Here is a 23,964-nt window from a genome sequence, read left to right on the forward strand (position 1 = left end):
GGTTACTCGAGCTAGAGAGGTTATCTGTCTCTGTAGCGAGGCCATGGACAAAGCTGAGGCGTCCATGGCCTGGTTTAGTTCTTCTCGTAGTTTTTCTACGGACTGGAGACTCACTGTCAGCCCAGCACTGCCTAACCCAGCCCCAATTGCCGATGTGGCAAAGCTCAGCCCCACTAGCATTGGGAGGAAGACTGCCCTCTTTTGTAGCCCCTGGGCGATCAAGGTATTTAGCTTGCCAGCCCGATACAGTACTAATTGAGGAGCTAACCCAACTAGGTAGCATGGGGCTGGACTGTTCGGGTTCATCGTCTGGTAGAGGGTGCCGTTACACCAGAAGAAAGTTCCCGGTGGGCCTCTGATGAGTCCGCAAGATGGCAGGGTCTGGTTATAGCACTCCAGGTCCCTGTCCCTGGTAGAAGGGTCTTGGAACAGAGGTACTCCTGGGAGGGAAAAGGAGTCTTGTCTGCCCTGACTGATGGCTACGCTGGTGACATTATGGGGTGGTTGAAGTGGCACTGTGGTCAGCGGCGGCCTGTTGAGATATGTACATGAGAAACAGTCACAGTAGTTGCCTGGGTTGGACAAATTTAACATCTGCACTCCTTGTTGTATTAGTTTTATCCAAGAGAAGGGCCCAATCAATTTTTGGTTACTTAATTCTTCTGACAGGCTTTTCTCTTGTTCTTCTATAACTGTATGAACACGATAAATCATATTTAAGTTGGGATTCTTAACCTCTTCTGCTTTATATATAAAGATGTCCCCTACTGGCCCAGAATGATATTGGGAGGCATAGATCTTTCCTTTTATGCCAGTCTTCCATTTATCTGCTTCTGGCTGTTTTATGGTTATTTCTATGGAACTAAGTCCGGTATAAGTTAGGGTGTTACACTGGTAATATGGGCATCCACAATATTTATCAGGCCACCAGTAACAATAGTCATGTGGTTGGTTATCTAGGATACAGACAGCAGGAAAATAGTTTCCTTGTTTCATCCACTCTTTTATACTCTGTATTTTAGATGCTGCTATGGTTAGTCTTACTCCTCCCTTACAGCCATTCTCAGGGAAAGTGTGCATCCCTATGTTGTGGGCTATGACATTGTTGTCCTTCCTGTAGGTCTCCCTGGCATAGAACCTCCATATATATGGCTGGTTGAGGGCTGTTCCCCCTATCGCCCATAGGAGTAATAGTACCCAATTCATTTCTGTTAGTAACCCCCTTCACTCAGGAGACTTAGGCCTAAATTAACATAGCTCTGGACAATAGGTTATGCTAGACAGGAAACAGAGGTAAGCTGAGGCTATACAGTAAAATAGAATGACAATCCTGATGCTTTCTCCTAGGGTCCAATCTTCCACAGTGGTGGATCCTAAACCTAGATCTAAAATTCCTGTTATTAGGACCACAGGGATTAAAAACTCAGTAGGGCATTCGTCTATTTTAGTCTTTGGAGACTATGCTCCACTGTGGCTCTGTCCCGGATCTACGTCGCCACAGCCGTAGGGGACGAAGCGACTCCTCCGGGTCACCTTCTAAGGGATCTGCTGCTGCCTTCACTCGGGAGTGGTGAATCCACTGCATTATCCCTGCAACCTTTACAGCAGTGGGGGGTGGTTAAAAAGACCTGATGGGGCCCCGTCCATATAGGTTGGAGGGGTTCTTTTTTTCCAGTCTTTTACCCAGACATATTGTCCTGGGTGATGAGGGTGTGCTGGCCCCACTCTGAGCTTAGGTTCAAACCCTAATCGGGCTTTTCCTATCTGGTCTAATACCTTCCCTAGCTGCTCTAGATATCTTCTCTGCTCTAATTCCCCGTTAATAGCCAAATTGGTAGGTTTAGCTATTTTAGTTAGTAAGGTTGGCTTTCCATATACCAATTCATAAGGGGTATATCCTGCCTGGTTTGGGGTGTTCCTTACTCTAAGCAGTGCTATTGGTAACATATCAGTCCAGGGTAGTTTGGTTTCCTGGCAGAGTTTGGCTAAAGTTTCTTTTAAAGTCCTGTTCATTCTTTCTACCTTTCCAGAGCTTTGGGGCCGGTAGGTGGTTTGGAGTCTCCATTTTATATTTAGCAGTCGTGCTAGGTCCTGTACTACCTGTGAAATAAAGGCTGGCCCGTTATCACTTCCTAGACTTGACTATAGTCCATGTTGGGGAATTATCTCTCTTAAAAAGGCCCTGGATACTTCTCTGGCCTTCTCAGCTAAGTGGGGTAGGCCTCTGCCCAACCGGAGAAGGTGAAGATCAAGACTAGCAGATACTTGTACCCTTGGCTTGGCTTGACCTCAGTAAAGTCTATCTGGAGGTCTTCAAAGGGCCGAGTTCCCTGATACTGGATGCCCAGCGGGACTCAGTTATTTCCAGCTGCATTATTCCTAGCACAGGTAACACACTGGGCGGCAGTGCTGCTGCAAAGCGCAGTGAGGTTGGGTATGTAAATATATCTCCAGAGTACATTCTCTAGGGCTGTTTTTCCTAGATGGGTCAAAGTATGACAGTTCTGGACTACTTGTGCTGCCTGTCCTTGGGGTATATAGATATACCCATCTGGAAGCTTCCAGAGGCCCTCTGGTGTCCGAGTTGCTTGGGCTTTCTGTGCCCATACCAACTTCAACTGGTTGGTACTCTCTACGGCCTTGGTGGGGCCTTGCTTTCATGTGGCAGCTTTCACCACTTGATCTGCAAGACAATTTCCTAAGCCTCAGGCGCATCCCCTTTTGAGTGCCCTCAGCAGTGCATTACCGCTACTTCAGTGGGCTCCCAGAAGGCCTCTAAAAGTTGGAGGATCTCAGCTTTGTTTTTTATTTCTTTTCCTTCTGCCATCAAAAGCCCTCTCTCCGTATATATGGCCCCATGAATGTGGAGGGTAGCAAAGGCATACCTGGAATCAGTATATATATAAACTCTTTTCCTTTTTCCCCTTTTCAGGGCCTGGATAAGGGAATAGAGTTCTGCCCTCTGAGCAGACCAGCCATTAGGGAGGGACTCCGCTTCAAAAACCTGGTCCCTTATAGTGACTGCATACCCCGCGACTCATTCTCCCTTTTCAGTGATAGTGCTGCTCCCGTCCGTATATAGGGTCAGGTCTGCTCAGGGTAAGGGTTGGTCTCTTAGGTCTGGCCAGCTGGCAAATATCTGGTCAGTGACTTCCTCACAGTCATGGTCTGGCTCTCCTTCCTCTACTGGGAGGAAGGTTGTTGGGTTAATCCTCTGTACAGTCCGCAGATGTACTCGGGGATTCTCCTGCAGTATTCCCTGGTATAGGGTGAGCCGTGGGTTCGATAGCCATCGGTGTCCTTGCCCTTCCAGGAGGCTGTACACTGCATGTGGGACGAATAGGTTAATTTCTTGGCCCAGAGTGAGTTTGTCGGCCTCCTGGAGGAGCGTAACTGCCGCAGCTATGGCCCGTAGACAGGGTGGCCAGCCTGCCTCCACACTGTCCAACTGTTTGGAGAGATAGGCTACAGGCCTTTGCCAGGGTCCAACCTCTTGGGTGAGAACTCCTAAAGCTGCCTTTTATTTCCCATGGACATAGAAGGAGAACAGTTTGTCAGGGTCTGGTAAGCCGAGGGCTGGGGCACTGACAAGGAGTTCTTTTAGTTGTCTGAAGGCATCCTGTTGTTCTAATCCCCAGCTGAAGGGGGCAGTCTCTGGTCCCTTCAGGGCCTGGTACAACGGCTTAGCTATCCTTGTATATCCTGGGATCCATATGCAGCAAAAGCCGGCTACCCCTAGGAACTCCTGGAGCTGGCGCCTCGTACTCAGCTGAGGCTGCCAGCTGATTACGGCCCGTCGCTCAGTCCCTAGTGTCCTCTGTCCCTGGCTTATTCCGAAGCCTAAGTATCGCACTTCCCGTTGACAGATTTGGGCCTTCTTCTTGGAGACTTTGTAGCCCTTTGATTCCAGGAGCCTGAGGAGTGCCCTTGTCCCTGCTCGGCTCTCATGAGATCCAGGCCCCGCCAGCAGTAGATCATCTATATACTGGAGTAGCACTAGGTTAGGGTTCTGCTTAGAAAATGGCCTCAAGTCCCAGACCAGGGCCTCACTGAATATGGTAGGAGAGTTCTTAAACCCCTGGGGTAAGCGAGTCCAAGTCAGCTGAGTCTTTGTCCCAGTGTGGGGATCTTCCTACTCAAAGGCAAATAGTGGATGGCTGGCAGGGGCTAACAGTATGCAGAAAAAGGTGTCCTTCAAATCGAGGCAAGTGAAATGCAATGTGGACGGGGGCAGTTGGCTCCACAGGGTGTACAGGTTGGGTACTGCAGGGTGTAGAGTCAGGGTAACCTCATTGATAGCTCGCAGGTCCTGTACCGGGCGGTACCCTGACCTGTCCGGCTTCTTTACTGGGAGGAGTGGGGTATTCCACTGATATTGGCAGGGGACTAAAAATCCCTTTGGACAGGTACTTTTCTATTACCCCTGAGATGCCTAGCTGGGCCTCCTTGGATGTATGGTATTGCCTGAGACAGCAAGGCTGCGCTCCTGGTTTCAAATCTATTATGACTGGAATTCGCCCAGTGGCTAATCCTGGTGGGTTCCCTTCAGCCTAAACTTCTGGGAATTCATCTATGATGGGGTCCTGGCCACCTGTGCCGTCAACTTCTTCATGGATTTGGTACTCTTCTTCCTGGAGTATGACTAAGGCTACTAGGGTAGAGCCACTACTACCGACCTCAAGGGTGGCCTGCCCTGAGGGGTGGAAGGCCACCCAAGCCGAGAGTTTGCTTAGTATGTCCTGGCCTAGAAGTGGCACTGGGCATTCTGGGAGATAGAGGAACTCATGGCGGACCTGGTGTCCTCCTAGTTCAAGAGTTAGGGCTTGGCAGAATTTCTTTGATCTATCTGACTGCCCGGCTGCTCCTACGATGGGTATTTCCTGGCCAGATGGTGGGGCTATTGGAGTGGTGACAACCGAGTGCTCAGCCCCGGTGTCTACCATAAAAGTCAGGGGTTGGCCCCCCACTTTGGCTCAGACCATGGGCTTGTGGAGACCTCGATTCAGTGAGCCTGGTCCTCCTCACTCGGCCTCGAGGTCCAGGCCTGCAAGGCTGTGGATCTTAGGGGCTGGGGGCGCTATTGGCCCTTCTTTCTTCTTGCGGTTTGGACAGTCTCGCTTCCAATGTCCCTTTTCCTTACAGTAGGCACACTGGTCTTTCTCACCTTAAAGTGGCCTTTCTTCCCCTTTTTCTGGAGATCTGCAGTTGGGGCTGCTAGGGCGGCAGCTAGGAGGGCTGCCTTTTTCCTTTGCTTTTCTACAGCAGCCTGCTCTGCCGCCTGATCTCGGTTGTTGTAGATCTTATTTGCCACTTCTACTAGCTGGCCGATGTTCATGCCTGCAAAGCCATCTAATTTTTGGAGCTTCCAACGAATATCGGGGGCTGACTGGGCAACGAAAGCCATATTGACCATCCGCTGGCTTTCGGGGCTCTCGGGATCAAAGGGAGTATAGATCCAGTAAGCCTCATTCAGCCGTTCTAGGAAGTCCCCAGGGCACTCATCGGCCCGCTGCATTATGCAAGAGACTTTGGCCATGTTCGTAGGTTTCCTGGTTTCGGCCCTGACTCCCTGGAGAATGGCTCCCCGATGCTGCTTGAGAGCTGCCCTGCCCCCTTCAGTGTTATGGTCCCAGTCCAGCTGGGCTGCCGGACCGCTTCTCGGGCATATTGTAGGGGGTCTAGGACCCCTGCTGGGGCATGGGTCTCTAAGTAACGATGGGCCTGCTGAAGGATCTTCTGCCACTCTTCCACGTTGAAAAGGGTTAACAAAAGCTGACGGCAGTCAAACCAGGTCCGCAGGTGAGTCTGCATAATGGATTCTACAAGGTCTATCAGTGCCTGGGGCTCCTCTGAATATGGGGGAGTATGGTGCTTACAATTCAAAAGGTCTGTGGTTGTAAAGGGCTGATAATAGAAAACTACTGGCCCGGACCTGAGAGTCCCATTGTCTCTTAGTTGTGGAGGGCCTTGAGCCTCTCGGAGGGGCATCGGCCAGGCCTGGTGGTGCCTGAGGCAGCCTGCTACTGGGGAAGATGACAGTGGCCTTGGGGGTGGCTGTGCTGCCTCCGGCTGAGGCAAATGCTGGGGTGGACTATTTGCAGCAGATGGAACGGACAGGGCGGTGTGTCCTGGCCTATTGGCTCTGGCGCCGCAGGCGGAGGCCTGAGATAAGGGGGGGAGCTGCGGTAAGTCATCCTGGGGGGGGGGTGTCCCTGATATATGGGATGCTTTGGTCCTCGGGCCATGAGGACACAGGTCTGGGGTTGGGAGGCTCCTTTCCCACAGCCCACTTTGGACTTCTTCTGGCCTGCAGTGTCTATTTTCTTTGAGCCTACTCTGGCGCGCTGTTGGAGCCATTTTGTCATATCCTGTGCTAACTCTTGCCATATATATATATATATATATATATATATATATATATATATATATATATATTGGTCAGGGTGTCCTGGCTTCCCAATAACAATTAAATGTACTGCCCTAGACTTCCACTAAGATGGAGGCATAGGTGGAAGCACTGCACCTTCTTGCACAACTAAGTTTAAAAATAACAAAGTTTTAGCAACAAAAACACAGCCAAACCACAGAAAATTGAACTACATGGAAGTCTGACAACAACGAACCCTTCAGCCAAACCAGTAAGAGGGGCAGAGTCAGCAGCAGAACGGGGTCGGGCAGGAAAGATCCACCAGACCCACCCCGGCGCACGACCCAGGTGAGCCAGCAGCCCCGGTGGATCCCAGGTGTGGAAAAGCAGGTGGACCCACTGAGGGCTGATCGGAGTCACACATTCGTGTGCAGATAAACCAGTGAAGGAGCTAGCAGTGAGAAGGACCATGCAGGCCCCAGCGGCAGGAAGTGGCAGAGGGAACCGCCATCATCCCTCCCTGACTCTGCCCCCATGCACAGCGTCACAAACCAGCGACCTGGGTGGCCTCTCTCTGACCATGCCCCCACATACAACGTCACCAACCAATGACCTTGGTGGCCCCGCCCTGGTAAACAACTAAGGCTCTGCTCCTGATACCTAACAGGCACGAACAGATCAAAACATGGCTCAAGAACAACTCAGAGCCCCAGAGCTGATAAATCTAAGTGATGAAGAAATAGCCAGACTTTCAGATGCACAGTTCAAAACACTGGTGATCAGGATGCTCACAGAACTGGTTGATTTTAGTCACAAATTAGAGAAACAGATGAAGGCTAAACTAATTGAAATGAAGGGAAATGCACAGGAAACCAATAGTAATGGAAAGGAAACTGGGACTCAAATCAAAGGAGTGGACCAAAAGGAGGAAAAAAATGACGAAACAGAAAAGGGTGAAGAAACAAGAATTCAAAAAAAGAAGTAAAGGCTTAGGAAACTTCAGGACAACTTTAAACATTCCAACATCCGAATTATAGGGGTATCAGAAGGAAAAGAGGAACAGCTACGAGTGGAACACTTGTTTGAACAAATAATAAAGGAGAATTTCCCCAATCTGGTAAAGGAAATAGACTGCCAGGAAACCCAGGAAGCTCAGAGAGTCCCAAAGAAGTTGGACCCAAGAAGGAACACACCAAGGCACATCATCATTACATTAGCCAAGATTAAAATGAAGGAGAGAATCCTAGAAGCAGCAAGAGATAAGGGGACTGTCATCCACAAAGGAGTTCCCATCAGATTGTCAGCGGATTTCTCAAAAGAGACCTTGCAGGCAAGAAGGGGCTGGAAAGAGGTATTCCAAGTCATGAAAACCAAAGACCTACATCCAACATTGCTCTATCCAGCAAAGCTTTCATTTCAAATGGAAGGACAGATAAGGTGCTTCTCAGATAAGACCAAATTCAAGGAGTTCATCATCACCAAGCCCTTATTATATGAAATGTTAAAGGGACTTACCTAAGAAAAAGAAGATAAAAAAGATGAACAGTGAAAGGACAGCAAACTCACAGTTATCAACAATCATACCTAAAACAAAAGCAAACTAAGAGGACAGCTAGATCAGGAGCAGAACCATAGAAATGAAGATCACATGGAGGGTTAGCAACAGGGGAGTGGGAGAAGGAGAAGGGGGGAGAAGGTACAGAAAATAAGTAGCATAGACAGTGGGGAGAAAATAGATAGGGGGAGGGTAAGAATAGTAGGGGAAATACAGAATCTAAAGAATTTGAGACTGGTGGTCATAAACTAAAGGGGGGGAATGGTGGGGGAGGGGTATGCAGGGTGGAGGGGAATGAAGGGGGGAAATAGCACAACTGTAATGGCATAATTAATAAAATATATTTTTTTTAAGAAAGAAAAAAATGTACTGCCCTAATAACACTCAGGTTTAAAGTTCCCGCGGGGGGCAGCCTACCCTGAAGGTGGGCCATTCTGACGAGCAGAAAGTTTCTAATTGCCTTGCGTCCATCGCGGGGTCCTGCCCCCAGAACCGATCAAAATTCTGAAGCGTACAGTCTAAGACGGTGGACGGCCCACCTCCCATGTTTCCTCCTGCTCGGCACAGACACACAAAGGGTGAGGTTCACTTGCTAGCCCACCAGGCCTGCCCTCTCGGGGTGAAGGCAGTCTTAGCTAAGGCTGCCCCAGCAGAATTCAGGGTGAACTGCCAGCCGTTATGCTGTATGGCCTGACACAGAAACCGCAGGATGGGACACAATCTTGCTCCGTAGGTTCTCACCCGTGGAGCCACAAACACAAGCACTCTCACTTTCACTCTCAGACACACAGAATTTAAAACATTTTCTTCCCCGAGTGAGGGTTCAGCAGTCAGACTCAGCTTGACTCTGACCAAATTTCTGACTTGAGAGGTAATCAGTCTCTCTCGGGTCTGGTACCCAGGGCTCTTACCCATTTGCCGCCTCCGACAGGTCGTGGTCCGCTTCTCCCATCTTGCCAGGTTTGGAGCAGCTGAGGATGCGGCAAAAGGGTTCCCCGTTCCCCGGAGGCCCGAAATCACCGGGCCATGTGCTCCTCCCCTCACAGCCGGGTCTCCCCCACCGAACCCCCACTGTCCACACCAGAGACAAATGCCTGCTTCGCGTGAGCTCGATTACCGGTCAGGGAACCAAATGTTGCGGGAAGAAACGCACACTGAGAGGAGATAGTGGAAAACACTAGAAGTTTATTATGTGCACGGGCCCAGAGGAGTAAGTCTCTAAATTCTGAGCCCCGAACAAAGGATTCTTGGGGTTTATATAGTCTACAGGGTCTTCCTGTCTATGTAACAAAGTGGGATACAGAAGCAGAATGCGGAAGTTAGTTCTAGCTATAGGGCTCCCTATACTCACGTGGGGAAAGCAGAGTACAAAAGCCAAATGCAGAAATTAGTTCTGGGGGGGGGGGGGAGGCGCACTAATGCTAGCCCTTGTGAACATCCTGATGTTTGCTTTCCCAAATGGCCCTATCCCTCTTCCCAGGGTGCTTGGGGTTTGGGTAAACAAAGGTTCTTCAAAGCTTCCCACATCATTCATTCATACAACTGAAAATCTTAGATATTCATATGGCTGAATATATAATTCACCTCCTTCAACTTTTTGTTCAGCTGTCATGTTCTAAAAAAGGTTCCTCTGTTTAAAACTGCAATCTAGCCCTGGCTGGGTGGCTAAGTTGGTTGGAGCGTTATCCCATACACCAAAAGGTTCAGGTTCAATTCCAGTCAGGGTGCACACCAACTTGCGGGTTCGATCCCCATTCTGGGTGTGTAAGGAAGGCAACCAACTGATGATTCTCTCTTACGTTGATGTTTCTCTCTCTCTCAAGCCAATAAACATATGCTCAGGTGAGGATTAAAAACAAATCTCAATCTACTTCCCCCCTCCCAATTTCTTCATTCTCATTTAGGTTTTTTCCTCTGAAATACTTAACACCTTTCAATATGCTATATAATTTATTTATTTATTATTTTATTGTTAATCCAACCCTGTCAATCCAGTATTGTCTATCCCTTCCATTGTCTAGAATGGAAGTGTAACAGGGTGCAGCCAAGAGTAGGGCCCCAAATAGGGACCCTATTTGGGGGGTCCACCCATTTGCAGTGGGGTCCAGAAGAGGTTGGAGATGGTTGGTTCCACACTACAGGGCCACACCTGCCCAGAATGCTGGCAGCTGTGACCAGTTGTGGGAGGAGTCGGAAATGAGGATGTAGAGGAAGATTGGCACTGGGATTTAAACCCAGGTGGCAGCCATTTGGTGTCTTTTTGAGGTCCATACAGCGAGAGTCAGGACCACGTGACTTTGGAAATGCTCCTTTTTTGCCACGTGAATGGAGCTGGGAGCCTAAATCACGGACTTCTATTTCTTTCCTGAGATATGGTACCCCAGACTGGACAGAGGAAGAAGGAAGGACTGCGTGTGTTTGTGGATATTCTAAAAAACTTTAGTCTGTGTAATTTCTGAATAAATAATAATTCCTTTCCTTTTCACCAGTCTCTGGCATTGAAAGACATCTTTCCTCTGGTGGTGGGCATAGCAAACCTCGTACGGCAGGGGACCCCTGGAGAAAAAGAGGGTCCTTTCAGTAATAGTATATCGCACACTCCCCCACCCTTGGGTCTGTTCTGTAACAGAAGCTCCACTGGGGCTTGTGTCTCTTATTTCTTGATGCATTCCAAGTGCTTACAAAAGTGTCTGGCACATAGGAGTGCATATCTGCTAAATGAACAGAGTAGGTTGGTTATTGAGGTGGTCAAGCTGGAAGCAAAAAGAAATGCAGAACCTCAACTTAGATTCTGAAATTCAGGTTAACAAATCAATGAATTAGCAGGTCCAACTGTAGCCAAACCAAGAACTCTGATTTGCTCCTTTTCTGTTTCAGACTGGTCGATACACTTGATTAGAAAAAAGTGGGATCTTGAAAATCTCACTGGAATATGGGGAAAGCATCAAGGGTTGTTGGAACCCTGATGCTGGCCCCCTAAGCAGTCTATTTTCTTGCATGCCTTTCTTGAAAAAGGGCTCCCATTCCCAAGTCTACAAATGGAATGCAGTTAGGGAGCAAGGGCAACATTCCTAGGGAGATTAAAGAAGATAGGTTCATTGCAACCTTGTCTCCACCCCTTTGTTCTGGGTCTCTGCCTGGAGGCAAAGACCATTAAGTAGAAAACAATTGGTGATGCTCAGAAAGGGAAGACCAGCAGTCCAGGACAAGGCCTGATATTTCAATTCAGTAGGGACTGGCCAAGCAATGTTATTAACATTCTTTCACTTATTGAGCTTTTATTATGTGTCAGACACATTCTTGGCCTTGAGGGAACACTGGTAATTAATATAAGGTCCCTGCTTTCATGTAGCTTATGTTCTGGTTGGGGAAATAGAAAATAATCAAGTGAAAAATGACTAAGATCATTTCAGACCATGGTACCTAGTACGCACTAAGACAAAAATGAAAATGAAAATGAAAATGTGATGGGGATGGGCTGCTTTAGATACAGGGGTCAGGAAAGACCTCTCTGAGAAGGTAACTTTTCATATAAGACCTAGATGAAGAAATGGATCCAGTCATGCAAAGAACATTCAGGTAAGAAGAACTCCAAGTGCTGAGGCTCTGCGGGAAAGGATGTTCATGGAGACCAGAGGAAGCATATGTGGCTCAAGAGTAGTGAGTGTGAGAAGAAAAGGAACAGAAGATGAAGCAGAAAAGGTGGGTGAGATCAGATCATCAATGAAAAGACACTGAGAGTTATAGAAAAGTAAATATCATATTCTGATTTTAATTTTATAAGTAGTAGTCTAAATTGTAGGGACAGTTAAAGAAATAGTTCAAAAGTTCAGCTGAAAGATAATCATAGCTTGGGCATGTGAGGCAGTGGTTAAGGTGGAAATAAAGACATGAATGAATTTAAAAGATGTTACATATTTTGGAGTGTGGAAAACAAAATGGACTGGACAATTAACCAAAGTAACTTCTAGTTGACAGAGAAAAGAAAGAGGTGGTAACTCTTTGTTTTGTGTATTGTCTGCTACACACCAATATTTATACATGTCTCAAAGCAACACATAAACATGTTCATTAAAAACACAAAGATACAGTCTTTCTGTACCATATAAAAATAAGAAGCAAATAAACTAAATACTGAATGACTAGTAATCACTAGTTCAGTATTCTATCTTAGAAAAAATTTAGATCAGCAGTCTCCAGCCTTTCTGGCACCAGGGACTGGTTTCGTGGAAGAGATTTTTCCATGGGCCGGAGGGGCAGGCAGGAGGCAGAGCTCAGGCAGGAATGCCGGCGAGCCTTGCTCACTCGCAGCTCACCGCCTGATGTGTGTGCGGCCCAGTTCCTAACAGGTCCACCACCCAGGGTTGGGTACCCCTGATTTAGGTGTTTAATAAATATTCACTAATTAACTCAATATAGTTATCAGTTCAAGATTTACGTTCCCTAAGAGATTTGAAATTAACTTAAAATTAATTATTGATAAAATCAAGTTTGTCAGAAAAATTCTGTGGTAAAACACAAATTTGTACTTTATGTAATTTTATTGTATTATTATTTTTAAGATTTTATTTTTATTTATTTTTAGAGAGAGAGGAAGGGAGGGGAAAAGAGAGATAAAGAAACATGGATGTGTGAGAGAAACACTGATTGGCTGCCTCTAGCAGGCTCTCATGCAGGGGCCTGGCCTGTAACCCAGGCATGTGCCCTGACCAGGGATCGAACTGTTGACCTTTTAGTGAGCAGGACACCTAACCCACTGAGCCACACCAGTCAGGGCTACTTTTTGTAATTTTAAACATTAAGTACAATCATGAGTCACTTAATGACGGGGATACTTTCTGAGATATGTGTCATTAGCTGATTTTGTCTTTGTGTAAATATTACTGAGTGATATTACTATTACACAAACGGGTGGCACGGCCTACTACACACCTAGGCTATATGGTACAGCCTGTTGCTCTTAGGCTACAAACCTGCACAGCAGGTTACTGCACAAAAAAATGACACGAGATTAAATCAAGCACAAGAGAAAATGATGCATCAAGAGACATGGCAAACACTAGGTGTATATGGCTGCTGCTGGCATAACATGGCATGCTGTTTCATGGCAAATATTTTTTGTAAATAGAAAAGTACATCTAAAATAACCATGAAAATGTGTGGTATAATAAGTGATAAACCAGTAACATAGTTGTTTATTATCATTGTCAAGTATTATATACTGGGCATAATTGTATGTGCTATACTTTTATATGACTGGCAACACAGTAGGCTTATTTACACTGTATCACCACAAACACATGAGCAATGCATTGCCCTATGTTATGATAGCTATGGTGTCACTAGGCAGTGGGAATTTTCCACCTCCATTATAATTTTCTGGGACCACCACTGTATCGGTGGTATGTCACTGACCAAACATCATTATGTGCTGCATGACTGTAGAAGTAATGCTAGTTTATTTGATTAATAAACCTATGTAAGTTTAAGAACATATCTAAGTAGAATATATTATACTTCATACCTATATTGGGGTCCAGGGCAGGCCACCCTAAAATATCCCACAGTGGGAAGTTGGTTACTTTGAATTAAATTTACTTCACAAACAGCTGGTATGAAAAGGACACATTGACCCTCCCTTATTTCCTTGAATGCAGGAAATGCACCTCTCCTGTTAATGCTGTCTTGCTAGAGGTAAGGAACCCAGGGCTGAAGAGGAACCCAGGGCTGAAGAGGAACCCAGGGCTGAAGAGGAACCCAGGGCTGAAAAACCTATATACACAAACCTCATTACTCCTTTACTAATTTACAACCCAAGGGTAAAGTTTGCTTAGATTTCTCACTATTGAGCACCCAAACCTAAGTTTCTTTGTCCTGTCAATTCTTCACAAGTTTATTGTTTCTTTACCTGAAGGTATAAGCAGCTACCAGCTTTGATATTTTCTGTGAGCATCATCTATGATCTCCCATGTGCAGATATTAAATGGGGTTGTCTCCTGTTAATCCGGTTCTATGTCAACTTTAGTATTAGTCTAGCTATAAGAACTCAAGAGGGGTAAAGAGGGGAATTTTCCCCTCCCTGAGACCTGTAACTCAGAGAAAACAACATATTTTTATTAAACCAAAATTACTAACCTAGTTTTGTTTGCCAAAGAGTTATCTAAATTGTGTCAATTTTTAAAAATGTTTCTGTTGCCTTGCCCTGGTGTGCCTCAGTGGGTTGGGCATCATCCTGTGAACCAAAAGGTTGCCAGTTTGATTCCCTGTCAGGGCACAGGCCTGGGTTGCAGTTGAGGGTGTACGAGAGGCAACTGATTAATGTTTCTCTCACGCATCCATGTTTCTCTTCCTCTCTTTCTCCCTCCCTTCCCCTTTCTCTAAAGATAAAAAATAGGACTTTCAGACAAGATGGAGGAGTAGGTGGAAATGCTGTGCCTACTTACACAACCAACATTAAGGACAACAAAGATTTAGAAACAAAAAAACAATCAAAAATTAAACTGTACGGAAGTCCAACAACCATTCATCTAGACTGGTAAGAGGGGCAAAGTTGGCAGCCAGTGGAGAGGGGCTGGGGCAGGAAAACGCAGTGGTTGGCAGACCTGGGCACAAAGGTGGTGCTGGGCTCACAGACCCCTGGCTCGGGGAGGAAACGAGCAGACCCAACTCAGTGAAGCACGCAAGGCAGTTGGCTGACCATGGTCACACATTCGTGCGCAGATAAACCAGGCAAAAATGGGCAGTGAGACAGACTAGACCGTGTAGCCCAGGGCCCCAGAAATGGGAAATAAAGCCTAAAAGCACCAATTGAAAAGGTGCCTGGAGAGAACCACAGGTTCCTAGAATATACACAAGCCCACTCACCTGGGAACCAGCATCAGAAGGGCCCAATTTGCTTGTGGGAGGTAGCAGAGGGGACTGAAATCTGAGCTAGAGTGGAGCAAGTGCCATTGTTCCCTCTCTGACCCCGCCCTCACATACAGCATCACAGCCTAGCAACTGGGTTGCCCCACCCTGGTGAACATCTAAGGCTCCAACCCTTAATGTAACAGGTGCGACCAGACCAAAAAATTATGGCTCAAACAGAAGAACAAATCAAAGCCCCAGAGCCAATACTTTTAAGCGACCAAGAGATAGCTAACCTATCAGATGCACAGTTCAAAACTGGTGATCAGGATGCTCACAGAACTGGTTGATTTTGGTCACAATTTAGATGAAAAAAATGAAGGCTACACTAAGTGAAACAAAGGAAAATGCACACAGAACCAATAGGGATGAGAAGAAAACTGGGACTCAAATCAATGGAGTGGACCAGACAGAAGAAAGAAACAACCAAACAGAAAAGAATGAAGAAACAAGAATTCAAAAAAAATGAGGAGAAGCTTAGGAACCTCCAGGACATCTTTAAACATTCCAACATCCAAATCATAGGGGTACCAGAAGGGGAAGAGGAAGACCAACAAGTGGAAAACTTATTTGAACAAATAATAAAGGAGAACTTCTCCAATCTGGAAAGGAAATAGATTGCCAGGAAGTCCAGGAAGCTCAGAGAGTCCCAAAGAAAGTGGACCGAAGGAGGAACACAATAAGTCATATCATAATTATATTAGCCAAGACTAAAATGAAGGATAGAATTCCAGAAGCAGCAAGAGATAAGGGGACAGTCACCTACAAAGGAATTCCCTTAAGACTGTCAGCTGACTTCTCAAAAGAGACCTTCCAGGCAAGAAGGGGCTGGAAAGAAGCATTCCAAGTCATGAAAGGCAAGGTTCTACATCCAAGATTGCTCTATCCAGCAAAGCTTTCATTTAGAATGGAAGGGCAGATAAAGTGCTTCTCAGATAAGGTCAAGTTCAAAGAGTTCATTATCACCAAGCCCTTATTATCTAAGAAAATGAAGATAAAAAATATGAACAGTGAAAGGACAGCAAACTCATAATTATTAACAACCACACCTAAAACAAAAGCAAACTAAGCAGACAACTAAACAGAAGTGAAGCCACAGAAATGGAGATCACATGGGGGGTTAGCAACAGGGGAGTGGGAGGAGAGCAGGGGAGAAGGTACAGAGAATAAGTAGCATGGATGGTGGGGAGAAAATAGGGGGAGGGCAAGAGTAGTGTAGGAAATGTAGAAGCTAAAGAACTTATGACACATGGTCATGAACCAAAGGGGGGAATATGGGTGGGAGGGAATGTGCAGGGTGGAGGGGAATGAAGTCGGGGAAATGGGACAACTATAATGGCATAATTAATAAATTATTTTTAAAAAAGTAGCCCTGGCTGGTGTAGCTCAGTAGTTTGAGCACAGGCCTGCGAACCAAAGGATCAAGGTTGGATTCCCAGTCAGGGCACATGCCTGGGTTGCAGGCCAGTTCCTGGCAGGGGACACATGAGAGGCAACCATACATTGATATTTCTCTCCCTCTCTCCTTCCCTTCCCCTCTAAAGATAAATAAAATCTTTTTAAAAAGTAAAGATAAATAAATAAAACCTTAATAAAAAACTAAAATGTTTGTATAGGAATGCCTCTTTTTCATATTAAAAGTATTAGAAGTTTAATTTCCTTAATTTATTAGAATTTTAGGACTATTTAATTTATATATTTATCTATAAATTAGTCAAAATAGAATTTTCCTAAGAGATTTTTAAAGATTTCATTTACTATTTATTCTTAGAGAGAGAGGAAGGGAAGAGAAAGTAAGGGAAATGTGCAAGAGAAACATTGATCAGCTGCCTCTCACATATGCCCATACAGGGGACCTGGCCCACAGCCCAGGCATGCACCCTGACCTGGAATTGAACCAGCAACCTTTGGCTTTGCAGGAGGATGCCCAACCAACTGAGCTACACTCACTGGTTGGGACAACTCCTAACACATTTATAATCTAATTTGGTAATAACACCTGAAGGTAGAAAAATATTACAAGTTTCATAATGAGAAGTAAAAGTCTTCCTGATATATAAATATATAGACAAAGTAAAAGAGAAACCTTAGAGCTTTAATTCTAGAATTCCAACCATGGGTCAAGGCGAGCCATGAAGTGGGTCCCACAGCTGAAGCGTGGTAGAGCCAGGATTTTAACATCAGCAATCTGGCTCCAAGTGGATTAAGTTAACCACTTGCAGTAGTCCTAGTTTTATAATAATGGAGAAAAACAGCTCAGTTACAACAAAGATTTCCTCTTAGAAAAGGGGATCGAAGGAAATTTCCAGGACAGTTCCAGACATTGATTACCAGTCAAGCACATGCCAGATCCTGCTAGACAGGGATCCTGAAGTGAAAGGTAACACCAACAGATTTTATTGGCATTAGGTCAAGTATTTGTTTCCTTGATCAGAGATTGGGTTTCTGTTTCTTGGTTGTAGAATCAAATGACAAAAATTCTGTCCTCTGAGAGGCTCTACTTTGTCCCATTCCCTTCAGACTATACTGCTATACTTGGAAGCCTGCCTTGTATAAATGGTAGTATCTTTTGGTTGGTAGGCCAATCAATGGCTGCAATTGTGCAAAAACAACACTGCTCAGGGCCCTGGCCAGGTAGCTCAGTTGGTGAAAGCATTGTCCCCATTCCTTAAGGTTTGGGGTTTGATCCCTGCTCAGGGCACACGAGAGTCAACCAATGAATGCATAAATGAATGGAACAACAAATCAATGTCTTTCTCTCTCTCAAATCAATAAATATATTTCTTTAAATCCCCCTCTTCCAAGGGTCATTTTTGACCAACTATTTTCAAAACAAGTGGAACTTTAGGGTAATTTCTTAGGCTAAATTTCTATAAAATCTCCACCTTTCTTCCTCAAGGTAGAACACCCCTTGGAAAGGTTCTCTTCTCCAGCATTCTAAATGAGGCTTATGCTTAACAGTGTTCTGGTTCATTTTCTTCAATAGTTTCTGGTGCCATGACCTGGACTTGCTGCTGCTCAGCCTGGATCAAATACAGTAGAACCTTTTGCACACCTCTCCTCCTGGAAGTCCCATGACTGCACATCTAAGTCCTCTTCCTGATGAATGAGCCACTCTCTTCTCTTGAGAATCACCTAAGTCATTATTATTTCTCTTACTGTCCTTGGTGTAAGCTTCTTGATTTGAATTGTTTTGCATTATCCAGGGCTCTTTTAAACAAGGCAGGGTAGAGTGCTGAAATTCTCTGGGCCAGTTATTGTCTCTTGTTTGTTCTCATGATTTAAATGTTATTCAGTGAACTTCCAGGTCATTCTGCCACTAACACATATAAACATTATGATGCTCATAGCACCAAACATGTAAAGCTCTGAGAGGATTCTATCAAGGACAATTAAAAACTTCAGTGACCACTCTGGGGGATTCACATATAAATGAATTTACTCACATCTCTGGTATCTTAGAAGGAAAAGATTTAAAAATTTCAAATAATTTGATGGTTAACATTTTTTATTGTTATAAAGAGATCTCTGAAAGGCAGAAAATCCCACAATTGCTTCCCTTTAGGACTTTTAGAAAAGGCTAATAAAAATCTGGACGTCCTAAAAATCCATACGTAAAGCCTTCTCTCCCTCTCTAAGCAACTCCGGATGGGCTTCTCTTTTGACCTCCTCCTTGTACCTTGACCTCTTTCTCCTTCTTGCTTTGCCTTCCTCATCTTCCTTCTCAACTATTACTTTCTTCCTCAAGGCAGAACACCCTTTGGAAAAGTAGAGCCAGCATTATAGTAGAGTAAGTACAGAAACCAGTAACATAGTCATTTATTATCATTGCCAAGTATTATATACTTGGACATAATTGTATGTGCTATACTTTTATCTGACCAGCAACATAGCAGGCTTGTTTTTCCTTCACTGCTCTTTTTGAAATATAATTCTCTCACTGACACTGTCCCTTCAAAATGGCTTACAGTGTAGGTGTGAATGATGCTTATGCTCTACATCAATGCATTTATAACTTTAAACCTTTGCCAAAATCAGATTTGCATAGTCTAGTTAAAGATTTTTCTAAGGGTCTCAAGGAAAGGTAAAAATTTATCAAAGACATCAGGATTGTTCTAAAAATGTATTGTTAATTTATTTCTTTTGGGGATCTAGACATGCAAAACATACATGGAAAAGAGACGGGACTTATCAAATTATATTAAATATATGCATAAAAATTTGAACGCACATGGATATTTAAAAGTATAAAAGTAAGAATATTTCTTAGTAGTTTTCCATGAAGTCTTCCCTGTTAAAAAAAATTAGTCAAAAAGTCAAGTTTGTAAACTGAAAAAATAAATCTATCTTTCTAAATCCATTTCAGAGACCACTTAACTACCACTTACAGGGACACTCTAGTCCTGGTAAAGGTAAAGTTGTCACAGCTGTCTTATGTAATTTCTTTGTCACCTTAAACTAAGGTGACAGACAGAGTTAAAAAAAAAATAGAAGATAGTATGTCCTGTTCTCTAAATTACAGTATCTTCTGGAGCTCTGTGAAGATAGTTGGATTCATAAAAACATATATAGACCAAATTAACAACTTTTTAGATTAAGTAACCAGGTAGAACTAGAACAAGGACACCTCTCTGTTTACTCTAGACAGTGACACCTGTCTATATTGTAAAGAAAAGGGACACTGGAAGAACAATTGTTCTGCTTTAGCTCAGAAGATAGGATCTAAAAAGACAAAGGAAAAGGTTTGGCTGCCAAAATGACACCCTCTGTGGAAGTAGCTGCTCTGGCCTGCACGCAATTGCCCTTAACACAAAGAGGAGAGATTTCCACAGAGTTGCAAAAACAGAATGCTTCATTCCTACCAATAAACCTTTCAACCTTTTCCTGGAGTAACAAAAAGTTTTTTAGTGGTAGGAATCTTAAAAACATCTTACATTCTGCCTTTGTTTCAGCCACTTCCTGTGTCTTTTCTCAAAGTCAACACACTTTTCTGCTTCGTAATTTCACTTTAGTGAATTTGTTGTAACTGGAATACCATAATTTTGCCAATAATTTTATGATAGCAGAGATTGATTATCCACTGCCTGTTGCCTTCCGTACTAATGTCTCAGACCTTGAAATGAGCCCTGAAAATCTCTAGGCCAAAAATAGTTCAGATGCGGACATGTAAAGGAGATTAAACACTTAAAGGTCTCTATTTTTCTGGCTGGACCCTTCCAAAACTGACCCCCAAACCAACTACAAGACCTTCTTATACAAAGAAAGATGTTGAAGGTCTTTAGACCATTGTATTCTGTGTGTCACATAAAAGACTCATTATTCCATGCTCCAGCCCTTTGGGTTAACACCATCCTGCCCATCAAAAAGGCCAATAGTCTCAGCAGCCACTTTGCACAAGATATAAAAGCCATTAACAGGAGTGTGCTTCCTTGCTTCCCTGTAATCACCAATCCCAATTTCATCTGACCTCTCTGAAACAGCTACTTACTCTACAGGGGCATATCTAGACCTCATATTCTTTAGGACACTTGCAACCAAACACATATTTTGTATTTGAGAAGGCATCATTTGGGAAAAGAAACAATACACATAGACAATTTATGTATGCCCCAAGGACTTACAAAGCACCCTCTTACTTAGCCTAAATGCTCAACCATAATCTTAGAGATATCCTATTCTTACACAATATGATGACCCGTTAGGGTCTTCAGATGGAGAGCCTTGCAAAATTGATTTCCTCCATTTGAACACAGTGTTGATGTACAAGGACACAATATTTCTAAGAATAAAGTTTAATTTTATCTGATTCAAGTACATTATATAGGCCATGACATCACACAAAGCAGAAAGTTTTTCTCTTTATGTATTGGAAGCTATTTGGGATTTGCCCCCACCCAATTACCAACACATAACATCAAAGATTCCTCAGTCTCATAGGATACTATAGACATTTGGTTCCTAATTTTTTGAATGGCTGACCCTTTACATGTTCTTCTCAGAGCAATCATACTCAAGCTCTTGCCATGGATATATTCTCTAGAGACTGCTTTCAGTAACTTAAAGGATTCCCTTCAGTTTTAGTATATGTGCTGCCAAAGCAAACACATAGGATTTCCTTCAAAATCTTCCTCTTGAACTCTGCAATTATGATAAACGTTCCAGTGTACACATGAAAAAATCAGTAGCCCAGTTTTGGGGTTTTAAATCAGAAGCTTATTTTGACCTCTACTTGACCCTAGCAAAGGCCTACCCATCCTTATTTGTATGTAGTGACAGTAGCCACAAAGTTAATGGGAGCCTTTGATTATTAGGATTTCTATCTATCTACGATCCCTTTAACTTAATTTTTGCATATAGTGTGAGATAAAGGTCCAATTTCATTTTCTTTTTGCATGCGACTCTCTACTTGTCCCAGCATCATTATAGTGCAAGTGCCTGACATTAAGCTTTTGATTGCTGAGGCATCCATTTTAAAAGACATCCATGTTGAATAAACACATTGCCAGCAGGATGACACAGCAACTAGCAAAACCAGCTACAGATTTAGGCTGCCTCAATCCGTGAAGTTTCCTCTTTCAGAAAGACCTGGGTGGGACTTCCTCCAAGATGGAGGCGAAGGTGGAAACACTTTGCGTCCTCGCACAACCAAATCTAAAAACAATAAAGTTTTAACAACAATAAATGCAACTAAACCACACAGAAAATCAACAATACGGAGTCCAAAAACAACAAAATGCTCAGCTAAACTGGTCAGAGGGATGAAGCCAGTAGCGGAGCAGGTCGGGCAAAAAAAGATCCCCCGACCCAGGAGGTGCGCAGACAGCCAAGGGCGCAGATCCCAGGTGTGAGCTAGCTACAGGCGGACACAGGGAAGAGGCTTGGCTGGCTGTCTGCGGTCAGTCGCGCATTCGCGTGCAGATAAACAGTGAAGAGGAGAGCATTGAGACTGAGTGGTGCAGGGCGGAGGGCTCACACATTTGCGCTCAGATAAACAGGTGGGGGCGAGCAGTGTGACGGACTGAGCCAGCGGAGAGGACCACCATTGCTCCCTCTCTGACCCCGCCCCCACACACCGTGTCACAAACCAGCAACCTGGGTGCCTGCCCCCCCCCCCCCCCCCCGTGAACACCTAAGACGCCTCTCCTCATATGTAACAGGCACAAACAGATCAAAACATGGCTCAAGAACAACTCAGAGCCCCAGAGCCAACAAATCTAAGTGATGAAGAAATAGCCAAACTTTCAGATGCACAGTTCAAAACACTGGTGATCAGGATGCTCACAGAACTGGTTGATTTTAGTCACAAATTAGAGGAACATATGAAGGCTAAACTAATTGAATGTATGTTAATGCACAGGAAAACAATAGTGATGGAAAGGAAACTGGGACTCAAATCAAGGGAGCAGACCAGAAGGAAGGAAAAAATGACCAAACAGTAAAATATGAAGAAACAAGAATTTTAAAAAATGAAGAGAGGCTTAGGAGCCTCCAGGACATCTTTAAACACTCCAACATCAGAATTATAGGGGTACCAGAAGGGGAAGAGGAACAGTTACAAGTGGAAACCTTATTTGAACAAATAATAAAAGAGAACTTCCCCATTCTGGCAAAGGAAATAGACTGCCAGGAAATCCAGGAAGCTCAGAGAGTCCCAAAGAAGTTGGACCCAAGAAGGAACACACCAAGGCACATCATCATTACATTAGCCAAGATTAAAATGAAGGAGAGAATCCTAGAAGCAGCAAGAGATAAGAGTACAGTCACCTACAAAGGAGTTCCCATCAGACTGTCAGTGGATTTCTCAAAGGAGACCTTACAGGCAAGAAGGGGCTGGAAAGAAGTATTCCAAGTCATGAAAACCAAAGACCTACAACCAAAATTGCTCTATCCAGCAAAACTTTCATTTAGAATGGAAGGACAGATAAAGTGCTCCTCAGATAAGATCAAATTCAAGGAGTTCATCATCACCAAGCCCTTATTATATGAAATGTTAAAGGGACTTACCTAAGAAAAAGAAGATAAAAAAGATGAACAGTGAAAGGACAGCAAACACACAGTTATCAACAATCATACCTAAAACAAAAGCAAACTAAGAGGACAGCTAGATCAGAAGCAGAACCATAGAAATGAAGATCACATGGAGGGTTAGCAACAGGGGAGTAGAAGGAGGAGAAGGGGGGAGAAGGTACAGAAAACAAGTAGCATAGACAGTGGGGAGAAAATAGATAGGGGGAGGGCAAGAATAGTCGGGGAAATATAGAATCTAAAGAACTTGAGACACGTGTTCATGAACTAAAGGGGGGAATGGTGGAGGAGGTGTGTGCAGGGTGGAGGGGAATGGAGGGGGGAAATTGAACAAATGTAATGGCATAATCAATAAAAAAAAAAAAAAAAAGAAAGCCCTGGGTGCCTTGGCTGGGTGGTTCAGTTGGTTGGAGCATCATCCCGTGCACCAAAACATTGCTGGTTCAATGCCTAGGCAGGGCACATACCTAGGTTTCAGGGTGGATCCCTGGTCAGGGCATGTACGGGAGGGAAGTGATAGACGTTTCTCTCTTGCATCTCTCACTCCTTTCTTCTCTCTCTAAAAGCAGTGGATACATATCCTAGGGTAAGGATTGAAAAAAAGAAAGAAAGCCCTAAATAACTGACAATTTCAGTGACCCTGCTTTGTTCCCATGACCTAATTTCTGTACTTGTACTTTAAATTAGCCCAAAAAGAGTGAGCCTGCAAAATTCTAGACACTCCACTCTTGGACCCTAATAAAGACAGAGCCCCAGTTCTATGTGTTCTCTCTTTACCTGTGACCTTAGTATGGGTCCCTCTGGCATGCTGTGTACCTTCCAGGACTTGTGAACAATAAATCTTGTTTCACAAAGTTCCCTGATGGTTTTGCTGAAGTGCATCCTGTGATCATAACAAGAACCACAAGGGCCATTCCAGCCACAGCATTCGCCCAGGAGAATATCTGTGGGGGCTTGCTCTGAGTGTTATGAGACCAGTTAAGTACCTCAGGCATTCCAAGCCAATAGCATCATTATCAATAGCCTTGGACTGAAATAAAACCATTTGTTAAGGATGTTATTCTTTTTCCCTTGAGTGGTCTTGGCACCCTCATTAAAATTCAATTGGTCA

General features: G+C 44.4%; 1 pseudogene; it reads left to right on the top strand.

The window, feature by feature from the left end:
• The first annotated feature begins 6,032 nt into the window (after positions 1-6,032).
• Positions 6,033-23,964, top strand: part of LOC128627836 (glyceraldehyde-3-phosphate dehydrogenase-like) — a 43,049-nt pseudogene continuing 25,117 nt past the window's right edge.

The sequence above is a fragment of the Artibeus jamaicensis genome, unplaced genomic scaffold (genome assembly GCF_021234435.1).
Source record: "Artibeus jamaicensis isolate MK-2021 breed Jamaican fruit bat unplaced genomic scaffold, CSHL_Jam_final contig_475, whole genome shotgun sequence".
Lineage (NCBI taxonomy): Eukaryota > Metazoa > Chordata > Mammalia > Chiroptera > Phyllostomidae > Artibeus > Artibeus jamaicensis.